The sequence below is a fragment of the Gopherus flavomarginatus genome, chromosome 9 (genome assembly GCF_025201925.1).
Source record: "Gopherus flavomarginatus isolate rGopFla2 chromosome 9, rGopFla2.mat.asm, whole genome shotgun sequence".
NCBI lineage: Eukaryota > Metazoa > Chordata > Testudines > Testudinidae > Gopherus > Gopherus flavomarginatus.
Window position 1 is genome coordinate 84146948 of NC_066625.1, and position 15870 is coordinate 84162817.

At 42.9% G+C, this 15870-nt stretch overlaps 1 protein-coding gene across 6 annotated transcripts in view; it reads left to right on the forward strand.

The window, feature by feature from the left end:
- The first annotated feature begins 259 nt into the window (after positions 1-259).
- MEF2A (myocyte enhancer factor 2A) overlaps positions 260-15870 on the forward strand; it is a 141751-nt gene continuing 126140 nt past the window's right edge. For 5 of the 6 annotated variants that reach the window (XM_050967150.1, XM_050967147.1, XM_050967149.1 and 2 more), the window contains exons 1-2: positions 261-498; positions 14107-14188. The gene's annotated coding sequence lies outside the window, so the exon portion shown is untranslated. Of the gene's footprint in view, positions 499-14106; positions 14189-15870 lie in introns of all 6 variants that reach the window. The other variant, XM_050967146.1, reaches the window with a different exon arrangement.

Consider the following 15870-nt stretch of genomic DNA (forward strand, 5'->3'; position numbering starts at 1 on the left):
TTCAGGTTGACTCAAATGGCACTTATTACTAAAGTAGACTCTGGTAATTTAAAACAAAACTTATCAGATTGTTTTTGAATTGCTATGTCCTTTGGGGTTGTTCATGTGCCCTGTGCCTCCCATGGGAGAGCTTAAAGGGTGGAACAGCTGTGACCATTCCTTAGTTCTCTCACCACCTGTTGCAGCAAGACGAGGCCCAGCGAAAGCATCAAAGATCTTAGATTGGTTGTTTTCACGTTTGGTGATACCTGTCTTCACACTCTTTCTCTAAGGGAAGTTCCAAAGAAGGAAGAAAAAAATCAATTGACATTCCCACTCTGCGTCCTTCACCCCTTCTGGTACAGTGGGGTGAAGCACTTTGCGTCAACTGTCCCACCTTCTGACGAAGTCCAAACCCTCAGGGTTCAAACCATGCCTGTCCTGCAATGGACTGATCCCCTCCCTCAGGGATGGACACAGCAGAAGCATCTTCTGCCTAAGAGAGAGACACATTCCCAGGTAAGTTGTCTGTGTGCAGGTCCTTCACTGCTAGGACTCACAAATTCAGGGACACGCAGTTTTCAATTTACATCTACTTGAGCAGTCCATGTGGGTCACTTCAGACTCAGTCATTGGTTACAACCAGAGTGAGGCCAGGTAAGCTAGCATCAGTCAGCGCTTCTTTGAGCGCTCCTCACACTCCAGGATTGGGCAGTGGAAAGAACATGAAGATGACATTGCCAGAGTCAGCACTGATGATATTGACCATTTCAATATCTGCTAAGTCCTTGGTGCCTAGACACAGCTTTGGTACTGGTAGTTCTGGCTCCGACCATGCTAGCTCTCCTCCTGACTGCCCCAACTCAGGCACTAAAGCTGGCACCTGTGCCTGCCTGTAAATGGGTTATAGATTCTTGTAACCATTGTGAGTAAGTGTACCATTGAGACCAAAGGGAGCTTGCGGGGTGGAGGGGGCAGAGAGAGACTGGACAGCACTATGAGGACAAAGCAGCTAAGAAATCGGGCATAACAAGAAGTCACACACTGAATTTGATACTGATGCCAATGTCTAAGAGGCATCTATATCACCCCCAGTATCACAGAAGGAGCCAGCGTGGGACCTGTTAGGAATTCTGTACGATCCCTTGATTCTGCACTTCAGAAAGATGTATTCCTCCTTCCCTCCTCTCTGGCATCAAGCGGGGAACCCTCTCCCTTGCCATTGAATAAAGAACCCAATGAGATTGTCAGAGAGCCCTTCTTCAGAGTGTCAACCCAATGAACATGGAGCAATGAATGGCACTGGGGCAGCCAGCCACAACCTGGCCAATACCCATACAATATACCAACTTATCCATACTCGCCTTACTGGGGACAGTACTTCCATGTGTCACGGAGCAGATCACCTTCCCACATGTCCAGAAAAAAAGAGAGAGTCACACTTCCTGGTGGCTTTGTTGGCTAGACTAGCCACACTAGAACAGAAGATGATAGAGCAGGGGTAGGCAACCTATGGCACATGTGCCAAAGGCGGCATACAAGCTGATTTTCAGTGGCACTCATGCTGCCCGGGCCCTTGCCACTGTTCTGTGGGGCTCTGCATTTTAATTTAATTTTAAATGAAGCTTCTTAAACATTTGAAAAACCTCATTTAATTTACTTACAACAATAATTTAATTATATATGATACACTTATTGAAAGAGATCTTCTAAAAACGTTAAAATGTATGACTAGCGCACACAAAACCTTAAATTAGAGTGAATAAATGAAGACTTGGCACACCACTTCTGAAAGATTGTCAACCCCTGTGATAGAAGGACAATGGTCCCTCCCATCTACCCTAAGAAATACTCCTCATCACTCGGCAAAGCAGCATCACCAGCACCCACCCTGTCAAGAGATGACTTTAAAGTAGTAGCCTCCAAACTTTTTATTTTATGCTCCCCCTCCTTGCCCCTGGGACCGTGAGCAGGGCTGCAGACCCATGAGACGGGAACCTGGGCTGGGGTAAGGGGGCCAAGGCTGGGGGTGGGGCCAAGGTTGGGGGCCCCCCAGCACAGGGCTGGGTGGTGCTCCCTTCCCATCCCCTGGGGGATTTGGCCCGGGCCCCAGCAGCACCCACGAGAATGTTCCTCCATGCCCCCATGGGGGGGCGCGCCTCACAGATTGGGGATCTCTGCTTTAAAGCCTTCCAGGACATCATGTCCTGAATTGCAGAGACCCTGAACATTGAGACTCCTTTTATACAGGATAAGGCTCATTTGATATTCTGAGTACAATGTCATCAGTCAGAATCACTCTCCCGATGTAATGAAGGGATCCTAGAACCAACCAAAGGGTACTGCAAACTCCAGCCACTATTTCCTTCCTCTTCCAGATACTTAAAAAAAAAAAAAAAAGGCATTGGGTGCTGCTGAAAGCTTTTGAAATCTTGTATTCCCGCCCAAGCCCAGAGTTCTGCATCGTCGCTGTAGCACAAGAGAAGTCGGAGTCCAATAAGGGCACTCCTAAGGACAAGGGACCCCAAGAAGTTAGACTTGTGTGTTCAAAAGCCTCTTAGTAGCTTTTGCGTGGTGAACTACCAAGTACAGTTGCAGTACAGAAGTACAGTTACTTCTTGTGAGAGAGAGTAACCCACTTGCAGAAGTTCACCAGGATGGCAGGGATGAAATGAAAAACATCAGGGAAGGGGGCAGTTTTGTTATGAAAACACCCATGCTACCTGCAGTAGTGATGTTATGCAGCTGCAACGTTGATGGCCATGGCCATGGCCATTGCCATGACAAGCCTTGTGGCTGTAGGCATCTGGCATATCACTTGAAGTAGAGGCCACAATAAAGGACTTGATTTTTCAGGGAATGGAGCTCTTCAGCCAGAGTACAAATGAAGTGCTGCAATCCCTCAAGGATTCAAGGGCCATGTTAAGGTACTTTGGGATTTACGTGCTATTTCCCTGCCAAATGTCTTGTATCAACCCTGGCTAGAGCAGAGGATACCTTATTCCCAGACCTAGAGCCAGACTATCAGCAGCAAAAGACCGCTAGGTACTCCAGGATACTCCCTCTTCTGCCTCCTTGGCCAATCCAGCTCCTTCTCAGAGGCAGCAGATTTGATAGAGTATCACGTGCTACAGCAGAGCCCATGTAAAGCCCATCTTTCAGGAATCACCTTGCTTCGTTCCATCAGGCCTGGGTTGCTATCACAGCCAACAAAGGAGCAGTAGATATCATTACCCATGGCTACCCTTTAGACTTCCATTCCACCTACGTGCCCTTCTTTCCTATCCCTTTTCAGGGGCTCATCTCACAAGAGCCTGTAAAACAAATGGAAGTGACCTCACTGCTTTATCTGAGAGCCGTAGAAGAGATATTGTGGGAATGAAGAGCAGAGAAAGAGCCTTCTACTCCTTACTTCTTTCTCCAGACCTGAGGAGACTGAACAAATACATATTTTGCTTCAGATTCAGGATGGTAATACTTAACCTCTGTCATTCTGTCTTTCCAGGCTGAAGATTAATTTGTGTCTCACTACTTGCAAGGTGCATACTTCCCTGTATCCTCCTATCTGACTTTGTTCATCTGGGTCTATTAGTGAACTACAAAAATACTCTAATCCCACCCCAGTGGGGTCCTGGAGAAGCCACAGGGTCTTCCACCACCACCTTGCAGTCAGACCTGACTCTCAGCCAGCCAGTAAAACAGAGGTTTATTCCATGACAGGAACAGGGTCTAAAATAGATCTTGTAGATACAGCGAACCAGACCCCTCGGCCAGGTCCATTCTGGGGGGCAGTGAGCCAGACCCTACGTCTGCACTTCACTCCTCATCCCCAGTCAACTCCAGACTAACCACCCCCTCCAGCCCCTCTTCCTGTGCTCAGTTCCTTTCCCAGGCCAGGAGGTCACCTGATATTTTTGTCTCCAACACCTTCAGTTGACACCTTTGCAGAGGAGCGGCCCAGGCCATCAGTTGCTAGGAGACAGAGTGCCAGGCATTTAGGTGCACTGGCCCTTTGCTCTGTAGCAATCACACACCCTTATTCTACCACCTAGATACTTAAGAACTGCACAGGGGACACTGAGGCACCAACACAGTATTCAGAGACAATATTAAGAACATTCCCAGTTCGCCACAGACACCACTTGCCAGACTTCACCTACAACTGCTCCAACTCTTACTCAGTTCGATCTGTTCCCCAGCAATGAACCAGGTGAACAAGAAGGTGGTGATCCCACCACACGTTGCCACACAATTTAGCTGCTGGAAGAATCCTGGATGTGTGTGTGTGTGGGGGGGATACCATTCTCTGCCCTATCCCTGATAAAGGCTTTTAATTATGGGGGATCAGGTTCACGTTGGGGACCCCACTTGAACTATCTACAAATGCAAGAGGACATAGGGCTCCCTATCAGTATTGTGGAGCTCAGAGTTATCAGGCCAGCCTGTATAATATTCCTACCTGTTCTTCAAAACTCTATAGTGTAGAGTCTTATGTGCATCACAGAGATGTCATCTACGTAAGTGTGCACCTTCTTGCTTATTTCTCTCTCCTCTGCCTGGAAGCTATCAGGCTCTGGACATGGTGTCACCAACACAAGATGACCTCTGATGGCTCTTTACCTCTTGGATGTCAGCAAAAACCTGGTGGATTTCCTAACTAGTCAGTTACCTCTCAGGAATGGTCGTTGTGGAAATCCATCATAAAGCCGATATTCCTACTTTGGGAGACCTCAGTAATAGACCTGTTTGCCTCCAGTGTCAATGGCAAGTGCTTGAACTCTTGTTCCAGAGGTGGTATAAGTCTGGGCTCGTTACTGGACACCTTCCTTTTGCAGTGGTCTCAAGGCCTCTCGTATGCCTTTCCACTGATTCCCCAAGATGATTTCCAAAATCATGTGACAAGTCTTTGATCGTTCTCCTAGCTCCATACTGGCCAAGGCACCTTTTGGCCAATGGATCTACTACTACTCCTACAGTGTCCAGACCTAATCTCACAACACCATGGACAGCCAGATACTCCAGCCAGACTTGAAGTCAGTGAACCTGATGGCATGGTTGTTGGCTGGTTGAATGCCACAGGTGGAGATTGCTTCCTGCAGGTCCAGAAAATTCTGATAGATGCTTTTCTGCTCTGTATCAGACTAACATATTCATCTGAATGGAGATGTTCTTGATACCGACAGCCCATCATGGTCTGGACTGGTCCAGGTCTTGTTGCTACAGATCCTTGTCTACGTATTGCATTTAAAACAGGCTGGCCTCTTATTCAGCTCTAGTAAGGTCCACTTCACAGTGATTTCAACTTGCCATCCACCTGTACAATTGTTTGGTCTTCTCTCTCCTAATAGTATCAAAGTTTCTTAAAGGGCTGTTACACACCCACTAGTCAGAGGCAGGAACCTCAGTCTATTTCTTCTGAGATCTTTGGAGCTTCCCTTCAAACCTCTGTCAAACTGCCCCCTGTACCACCTCCCTCCGAATACAGTGTTCGTAGTGGTTATTACGGAGCCTGGAGAGTCAGTGCACTTCAGGTGCCTATGATTGACAACATTCCATAGGAACAAGACTGCAGCCTCACCCGAGTTTCATTCCTAAGGTGCGTTAAGGTTCCTAAGGTGGTCTCAGAATTTCACGTGAACCAGTCAATCAAGCTGCCTGTTGTTTTCCTACAGCCACCCTCTGCACAAGGAGAAAGGAAATTATATACACTAGATGTATCCAGAACTTTGCTTTATTACGTTGACGACCAAATTGTTCAGCCTATTGCCCCATCTATTTATAGCTATATCCAAGTGTTCTGAAGTTCAAGGCATCTGCATACATTGTGTTAGCCATTTCAGTATCCTCTATATTTCGCTTTGCCATCAGTTGGCTAGTGTATCTGTCACACCAAACATCAAGGTTCACTGCACCAGAATTCAAGTTATATAGTCAGCCTGTTTCAGAAATGTGCCAGTTTCCAAGCTCTGCAAGGCGAAAATGTGGTGTAATTTGCTCACTTTTGTCAAGCATTGTGTTGGATTTAGTGGTTAGAGCAGATAGCAAATTTGGAATAACAGTACTTCAACTTCTGTACAATTGATGCAGCTGAAATTCCTCATTCTCATCATCCTGAGGGGATGCTGTTCAGTCATCTACAGTGGGATTCACACTGACACATACTCAGAGAACAAACAGTAACTGTAGTTCTTTGAAATGTTGTTATCCCTGTGGATCCCACACCAACCCATTCTCTATCCCTGCTTTCAGAGCTCTCAATTACCACGGGCTTCAAATGGTGAGGGAATTGAGGGAGGTTCACAACCATTCCTCCCTTCATGCTCTCACTAGGGAGCAGGAGAAGACACGGAGTGCATGCACAGTTCTGATGGATTTTGCTATTCAAAAAAAATCTGAACTCTCTCACATGAGGCACATGCACATCTACAGTGTACATCTACATCTTCTCCACGTTGTCTACATCATCTCAAAAAAACCAGTTACTGTAGTGTAAGTAGCTATTCTTTTTCCACATAATATACACTCAAGATTAGCGTAGTAGTTATACAGACTGTTCTTTTGGGCCTGAAATATAATTTAAAATAATGTGACTGGTCTCCTTAAAATGGAGATTACAGCTAGTATGGAATCATACTCTATGCTCCGTTTCTTTGATGGACTTATTAGACCAAAAATAAAGTACTCTTCTCTCATTAGAACTATCATCTGGAAGATTCAATTGTTTCATGTAATCAAGAGAGTTTTTATGAAAGTTAATTGTAATAATTTTGAATGCCAAGATGTGTAGACTTTTTTAGCAGCAAAATTTTTGTAAGAACTCTTCAATGATGGTGAAGTTTTGTTAATAATGTAAAAAGTGATAATGGCTAACTATCTTCGGATTTTTTTTCTGAGTTGCCATGTGTCATAACTTTTCTACTCAGATCTGAACCTTAGAGTTCAGAACATGAGAAGCTAGCATGAAACCTCCAAACTTAATTACCAGCTTGGATCTGATATCGCTGCCACCAGGCAGAGAATTCCAGTGTCTGGCTCACTGTGGTCTCCCCAGAACCTTCCCTGGGGGACCCCAAGACTCAGATTTCTTGAGTCTCACAACAAAGGGGAATAAACCATTTCCCTTCCTCCTCCTCCCCTCCAGGTGTTCCCTCCCTAGGTTCCTGGAGAGATACAGATTCAAGCTCCGTGAATCTAAACAAAGGGATTCCACCCTCTTTACCTCCTCCCCGATTTCCCCGCCCTAGGTACTCTAGGAGATTCCCTGCTTCAAGTCCTTGAAACACAAGTACCGAGAGATCAAATCTCTCTCTCCCTTCACCCAGAGGGTATGCAAAGTCAGGTTTAGTAAATCTAACACACAGAGATTTTCTCTTCCCCCCTGTCTTCTTCCTCCCACCAATTCCCTGGTGAGCTGCAGACTCAATCCCCTTGAGCCCCCGCTAAAAAAAAATCCAACAGGTCTTAAAAAGAAAGCTATATATAAAAAGAAAGAAAAAGACATAAAAATGGTCTCTGTATCAAGGTGACAATATACAGGGTCAGTTGCTTAAAGGAAAAAATGAATAAACAGCCTTATCCAAAAAGAATACAATTTAAAACATTCCAGCAACTACACACATGTAAATACAAAAAAACAATATAAACCTATTGTCTTACTATCCTTGTACTTACAACTTGGAAACAGAAGATTAGAAAGCCTGCAGATAGAGAGAACACTCTCAGAGCTGAGAAAGAGAGCAGACCAAGATCAAAGGACTCACACCCAAAACTTCCCTCCACCCAGATTTGAAAAAGTCTTGTTTTCTGATTGGTCCTCTGGTCAGGTGTTTCAGGTCACTGTTTGTTAACCCTTTTAAAGGTGAAAGAGACATTAACCTTTAGCTATCTGTTTATGACATGCCCCCCAAATCGCAGACAGTGGGGAATCTCACTGGCGGCGATTTCTTCCTAGAACTCTAAAATAAACAGAGTAATACAACACATGCACCTTTACATATACTACTAAGTGTATAACTAACAGACTTTTACATTTTAAGAACACTTTTTAACTACTGGATTCTGGGAAAATTTCACGAGAGAGTGCATCAGCTACTTTGTTAGAAGCTCCTGAAATGTGTTGAATCTCAAAATCAAAATCTTGGAGAGCTAAACTCCATTGAAGAAGTTTTTTGTTGTTCCCCTTGGCAGTATGAAGCCACTTCAGCGCAGCATGGTCGGTCTGTAGCTGGAACCGCCGTCCCCAAACGTATGGGCGTAGCTTTTCCAGGGCGTACACAATGGCATAGCATTCCTTTTTACTGACTGACCAGTGACTTTCCCTCTCAGACAGTTTCTTGCTGAGAAACATGACAGGATGGAAGTTGTGATCCATTGCTTCCTGCATGAGAACTGCTCCTATACCACGCTCAGATGCATCTGTGGTTACTAGGAATGGCTTGTCAAAGTCCGGGGCCCTGAGCACAGGAACAGACATGAGCGTCGCCTTAAGTTGAGTAAAGGCCTTCTGACACTCATCAGTCCTCTTAACTGTATTTGGCTGGGTCTTTTTGGTCAGGTCGGTCAGTGGGGCAGCGATTTGGCTGTAGTGTGGTACAAATCGCCTGTAATACCCGGCTAAGCCTAAGAAGGATTGGACCTGTTTCTTTGACTTTGGGACAGGCGACTTTTGGATAGCATGCACCTGGGCCTGTAGGGGGTTTATGGTTCCTCGACCCACCTGGTGTCCCAGGTAAGTCACTGTATTTTGGCCTATTTGACACTTTTTGGCCTTAACAGTTAGTCCGGCCTGCCTGATGCACTCAAAGACCGTTTCCAGGTGTAGTAGGTGTTCGGGCCAGGAGTCAGAAAAAATGGCCACATCATCGAGGTAGGCAACTGCATATTCGCCCAGTCCTGCTAGTAGACCATCTTCCAGCCTCTGGAAGGTGGCGGGTGCATTTCGCAGCCCGAAAGGAAGTACATTAAATTCATACACCCCCGCATGGGTGATGAATGCTGACCTTTCCTTGGCAGGGTCGTCCAGCGGTACTTGCCAGTACCCCTTGGTTAAGTCTATTGTAGAGATGAACTGGGCACATCCCAACTTCTCCAGTAGCTCACCGGTGCGTGGCATTGGATAGTTGTCAGGACGAGTTACCGCATTTAGCTTACGGTAGTCCACACAAAAGCGTATTTCCCCATCTGGTTTGGGTACCGGAACCACTGGAGATGCCCATGCACTGGTAGATGAGCGGATTATACCCATCTGTAGCATGTTCTGGATCTCCCATTTTATAGCAGCTTGGGCGTGAGGAAACACCCGGTAGGGTGGTGGTCTAAGGGGGTGAGCATTACCTGTGTCAATGGAGTGGTATGCCCGTTCAGTCCGTCCTGGGGTGGCTGAGAACAATGGGGCGAAGCTAGTGCACAGCTCCTTGATTTGTCGCCGCTGCAGATGTTCCAGGGTGGTTGAGAGGTTCACCTCTTCCACGCCACCGTCTTTTTTCCCTTCGTAGTAAACACCTTCAGGCCACTCAGCATCATCTCCCTGGACTGTAAACTGACGAACCTGTAAGTTTCTGGAATAGAAAGGCTTGAGAGAATTAACATGGTACACTCTGGGTTTTAGAGAGGAATTGGGAAATGCTATGAGGTAGTTAACAGCTCCCAGGCGCTCTTGGACCGTGAATGGCCCTTCCCATGATGCTTCCATCTTATGGGCCTGTTGCGCCTTCAAGACCATAACCTGGTCTCCTACCTTGAAGGAACATTCTCTGGTATGTTTGTCATACCAGGCCTTTTGCTCTTCCTGAGCATCCTTTAGGTTTTCTTTAGCAAGGGCTAAAGAATGTCGGAGGGTGTTTTGTAGGTTGCTTACAAAGTCCAGAATATTAGTTCCTGGAGAAGGCGTAAACCCCTCCCATTGCTGCTTCACCAACTGTAATGGCCCCTTAACCTCGTGACCATACACAAGTTCAAACGGTGAAACCCTAAACTGGGATGTGGTACAGCCCTGTAGGCAAAAAGCAACTGCTGCAACACTAGGTCCCAATTATTGGAGTGTTCATTGACGAATTTACGTATCATGGCCCCCAAAGTTCCATTAAACCTTTCGTCAAGGCCATTGGTTTGATGGTGGTACGGGGTGGCAACCAAGTGATTCACCCCCTGAGTTTCCCACAGTTCTTTCACGGTCCCTGCCAGGAAGTTAGATCCTGAATCTGTAAGGATGTCGGAGGACCAACCTACTCTGGCAAAAATGTCAGTTAGGGCCTGGCACACAGCTTTAGCCCTGGTGTTGCCTAGAGCTACTGCTTCCGGCCATCGGGTAGCAAAGTCCACGAAAGTCAGTACGTACTGCTTTCCTCTGGGTGTCTTTTTTGAGAAAGGACCCAGAATATCCACAGCTGCTCGCTGAAATGGGACCTCAATTATGGGGAGTGGCTGGAGAGGGGCCTTGACCTGGTCTTGGGGCTTTCCCACCCTTTGGCATACCTCACAAGACCGGACATACTTGGCAACGTCCTTGCCCATCCCCTCCCAGTGGAAGGACTTCCCCAGTCTGTCTTTGGTTCTTTTCACCCCAGCATGGCCACTGGGATGATCCTGGGCTAAGCTTAAGAGCTTTTCCCGGTACTTAATTGGAACCACCAACTGTTTTTGCGGATGCCACTCTTCCTGGTGTCCACCAGAAAGAGTCTCCTTGTATAAAAGTCCTTGTTGTACAACAAACCGGGATCGATTAGAAGAGCTGAGAGGCGGTGGGGTGCTCTGTGCCGCCGCCCAAGCTTTTTGAAGGCTGTCATCTGCTTTCTGCTCAATCTGGAACTGTTCTCTTGAGGCTGGGGACACCAGTTCTTCCTCAGACTGTGAACTTGGGCTTGGTCCCTCTGGAAGCAATGTAGGTGATGGGGTTGTTTCCGTTGCTGGTGAACCGCTCTCCGCTGGTGCACCAGGGGGTATTTCAGGCTCTGGCTGAGCCTCTTGGGTGTGGTTGTCTGCTGCTTCTGCCAGTTAAGGCTCGCTGGCGCCCTCTGGTGTTGGGGTTGAAGATGGATTTGCCAGCGCTGTCGTCAGTGCTGGCACCGGTTCTGGTGCTGGCTGCTTTTCCAGTTCCCGGTCTGGGACTGGAAGCACTGTGGCTGTTTCAGTTGTTGGCATGGGATCCGGGTCCACTACCTCTGTCTGGGTCTCTTGTAACACAGACGAGGCCTCAGTGGACGGCTCAGGAACAGGAATGGGTTGGGAAGCTTGCCTGGTTTGGCTGCGTGTAACCATTCCCACTCTTGGCCCGCTTTACCTGGTTGGCCAAGTCTTCCCAAATTTTTGTAAGAACTCTTCCATGATGGTGAAGTTTTGTTAATAATGTAAAAAGTGATAATGGCTAACTATCTTCAGATTTTTTTTCTGAGTTGCCATGCGAAAACAAGTCACCCCTCTTGTCCCCCTTAGAATCTAAGAACTTGTTTAATTTGCAAATTTTTAAAATAAACCTTTAGAGATTTTTTTCAGAAAAATAAGACACTTGCCTATTTTTTCTCTTCTTTGGCTAGCTGTTTTAATATGTATTCCCCGTGCCTTTTCTCCTTTCCCTTAACTTTGCGGGAGTGTATTAGAGGCTACAATCAAGAGTACAGAAGAATTTCAAATTTTCACCTGTAACTATATTTAGCAAACAAGAGTTGAAGTTGCTTTGTTTCTGTTGTATTGAAATAAACTCTTGTTTAAATCATTTTAAAATTGAGGTTGTACATAGAAAAACACAATTTTAAATAAAATGTCACTGTATACAGTATACCTCAGTGGGTGCAATAAAAGAGGCTAGTTAAGAGTTGCGTCTCAAATAAGTTCATAAGAATAATATTGCTTCTAAATGATGAAATTTAACAGAAGGAAATCAGAAGCATCTCTTGCAGTATTGTTAATAGGAATATCCTTAGTTATCGATGCAAAGATAGATATTTAAACTGCGGAAATCCATCATGAAGCCGATATTCCTACTTTGGGAGACCCCGGTAATAGACCTGTTTGCTTCCAGTGTCAATGGCAAGTGCTTGAACTCTTATTCCAGAGGTGGTATAAGACTAGGTTATAGAAATCAGTTCGATAATGGGTAATCTCATAGGCCCCCATTCTGTAAATACGCATGTACTTAAGTTTACTACCATAAGTAATACCATTGAAATCAGTGAGACTATTCACAGTAGTATAGTTAAGCATATGTAAGTATTTGTATGATTGAGCCCATAGTTTGTCCTTTCAGAGCAGTTTTTATATGAAGATCTCAAAACACTACATTACAAGATTACTGCAATTTAGGTGTCCCCATTTTTATGGATGGGTTGAAATGACTTAATGGCACATGGGAAATTGGAGTTGTAAGATGTGTCAAAGAGTTCTGGTTTCCAGACCTGTGCCCTAATGATCAGACATCAACTTGTCATGAAGAGAAAAAATGTTTGTTAGAAGTTGAGATGTTCAGATACTTAATTAAATTTTCTGGGAAGAAGAGTCCACTTTAAAAGGGAATATCCTATTCACCTACCTTTTATTCAGAATTTTTATTAACTTCATGTAGAAGTTTGAACAAAATTATTTTTGTAGACATAAAACCCACAACAATATTAAATTGATTTATTTTGTTATAAAACTTAATTGTTTGAAAGAGACACATTTGTCGAATGCATCCTTTAAGAAAGGAAAAAGTATATCATATATAGTTTCTGGCTATAAACATATTCATGTTACAAATCGTTGTGTATTTTAATTCATTCTTATTAAAATCAAATTGATTATGCTCCTGCTACACAGTTCATTCTAAATGTGGTTAAAAGCAGTTTTGAGTTTAATCAGAGGACCATGTCCAATCTTTAGAAACTTGCAAGAATATTGTATTTGGAATTAAAAACTTACTTTAAAATAATATTTTACTGAGTAAAACTTTCAATTGTGTATAAATTTCAGTAAATTGAGCTTCAAAATGTGAAGTTTCTATCAGCAAATTTGAGTTCAGAAGGACAGATCAGAAACTTTCCCCCCATAAATTTTAGGGGAAAAAATTGTAATACGTTGCTTAACTGAGGCCAGGTTTCTAAATGTAACTAAGTACTTACACTTCATACAGAAATGGAGACTTTCTTTTTAACAGAGGTTATTCAATCATTTTTCCCTCTGATATTTGCTTGTGTTCATAAAATATATCAGATCTATATGAACTGTCAAAATTGGTTTCTGCATAATACAAGCAAACTGAAAAGTTTTATACCATGATGCAATGCCAAAAATGTAATTTAGTAACATAAACAAGTCAGTTAAATGAAATGATCAAAAACAATCGTCTTAGAAATGCTGCTAGCCTATGGCATCTTGTTTCCCCTCTGCGAGTTCTTACAGATGCTGGCCTGTGGTCACTCCAAACAGCCTTTCATCACTCTGTGCTACATGGTTTCTAATCCCATTTACTAGTCTTTCAGTCACCTTTCAGATGTATGGGTTTTAAGTAATAAGATAATTCTATTACTAATTGCTTTGACCTGATTGGAGCATGTTGGTTGCTCCTTTTGTTTTAGAAAATTGCTTTTAAAAATCATGAGTGATAAATGTATTTAATCCATTTGTGTATTAAATAATACCATGCTATGAAAATGTTTGATATTGAAACCAACTCTTTATTGGTAATGTTAATTAAAAATAAGTTGTGTGTTTTGTCATTTACATTGTTAGGGTAAATAAAGTTGCTATTTGTCAAACTGTTTCTAGCATTTACTACTTTTAGTAATTTGTAGCTCTTTATATCTTTTTGTTTTTTAATACATTGAACTTTGGGTCAAAGTGCTCTCATGTGATAAATGTAGTAATTTCAAAACAAACAATTGAATCCTGTCAGTCAAGGTTTTCCCATATAAAAGATTATACAGTGTGTTTTTTTCCTTTGTATTAAAGGTAAAGTTGGTAAAATGGATATATAATTTGCATGTTCCTCCTGCATTTCATTTACATGACTTGCTCTGAGACACTTTTCTCATACAAGTTCAAAGTGAGGAAAAAGGTTGAACTAAAAAGTTGAGAATGTTATTTTACTTTCTAAAAACTTAATTCAAACATGCCAAGGCAGAAAAGGAAGCTAACATTTTATGTTTGACTTTGAAGGAAAGATTGGAGTGCTGCAATAGTTCACTGACCAAGTCCAGATGAAAGAATAAATGGGAACTGGAAATTCATTCTAGATCTTGTAAGTGAAGTGCTAATGACGGCCTGCATGTCAGTGTCATTTTAAGTAGAGCACTTAGGGTGTGGTTAAAAGCAACAATGAGTCCTGTGGCACCTTATAGAGTAACAGATGTATTGGAGCATAAGCTTTCATGGGTGAATACCCACTTCATCAGACACATGGGTGTGGTTGTTGCTGTATAAAACACCAAGGAAGGCACAGCTTCTGCCCAGATTATTTTAAGTATTAACTATCTTTTTTAACTGTAATTTTAATTAGAAATATTGTTTAATGCTTTTGAGTTATTTAAGAAATAACTCTTGACAATACAACAGTTAGTATAAATACATTTAGAAGCTTTTTGAACTGCTTTCCATAGAAATAACTCTCTAAACTCATAAACATGACCCCCTATTCTTGCCATATTAAGTCCCTCTCAAAACTTACTCCTTCTATATTGTTTAGGGTGAGTTTAGTTGACTTATATGTAAATTGTCCATAGTTGTGCCACTTCTAATCTACTTGTCTATCTGGCTGTAGATTGCAAGGTTCCATGAGCAGACGATGTCCATGAGTTTGTACACAGTAGATACAAAACAATAAAAATGTATAAATATAGCAGAAATGGTGTGCATTTTACTTAGCTATTAAATGACTAAAAATGTAAAAGACAAGAAAAAAAGCAGTTGGAATTAGATCTCCGTTCCTCTAGGCACATTTTTTGTCTTATTTTCTATTAAGTCTAGACTTTTCAATGTCTTGACTTTTTTTGTTTTTCTATTCATTGTTTTGAGGTTTGAGCTCCAGCATGAGCATCTAGATTTTAAAAGAAGAAATTGAGTTTGGTACAGTGGTTAAGGTAGCCACAGAAGAAAAATCTTACCACTAATCTTTTGTTAGGAACCTGTAGGCATCTTCATGGTTTGCTAAATGTCTCACTGTGGCATGAAGACTGTTTCAACGTTGTTGTTTTGTCTGTTGGCTTATTGAATTCACATCTAAATAGTGTGACTGTCTTGTATCATTTAACCGGGCTCTGAATACATTTTCAAGTAAGCTGTTTGGATTACTGTGGTTGGTGGTTGTTTTTAAGGAGTGTTTTTCTTGCCCCCAAAATCTGTAGCCCTTGAAATCCATTCTAAACGTTTATGATTACAAGAGCATCAGTTCATCAGAGGGTATTAAACTTGGTAAACTGCAATACACAATCTCAACAGTATGTACAATTTAGACGATACCGAATGGATGGTTTTACTCTTGATATTTGAACTTCCGGTAACTGCTGGCATGAAGTCACTTGACAAAAATGTCACATCTCCACTTGTTCTTAGGAAGTCCTGCACCTGTATACCAGAAAACGTTAGCTTACTGAGGTGGTATGCTAATATAATTTCCTGTGCTTTTTGTTTTAAGCTGCAAATTTTCCTTAAAGATTCTGTCCATGTTTCTTCTATTTTCACCACTACAGTTTTCTTGTAACTTGAACAAAATCAGCAGATGCAGATAGTTACCCATACTCAAATACCTTTGATGTATATATCTATGGCTAGAGCTCATATCTCCATAGTTTTTGTGCCCACCTTACTACAATTTGCCAGTTACACACTTCATTCAATTTGGAATGACTGAAACATTGTGTGCTTGCAGTAATTGGAGAATTGGTTATATGGTACATACTACAGTAGAGCTGAAGCACAATCAAT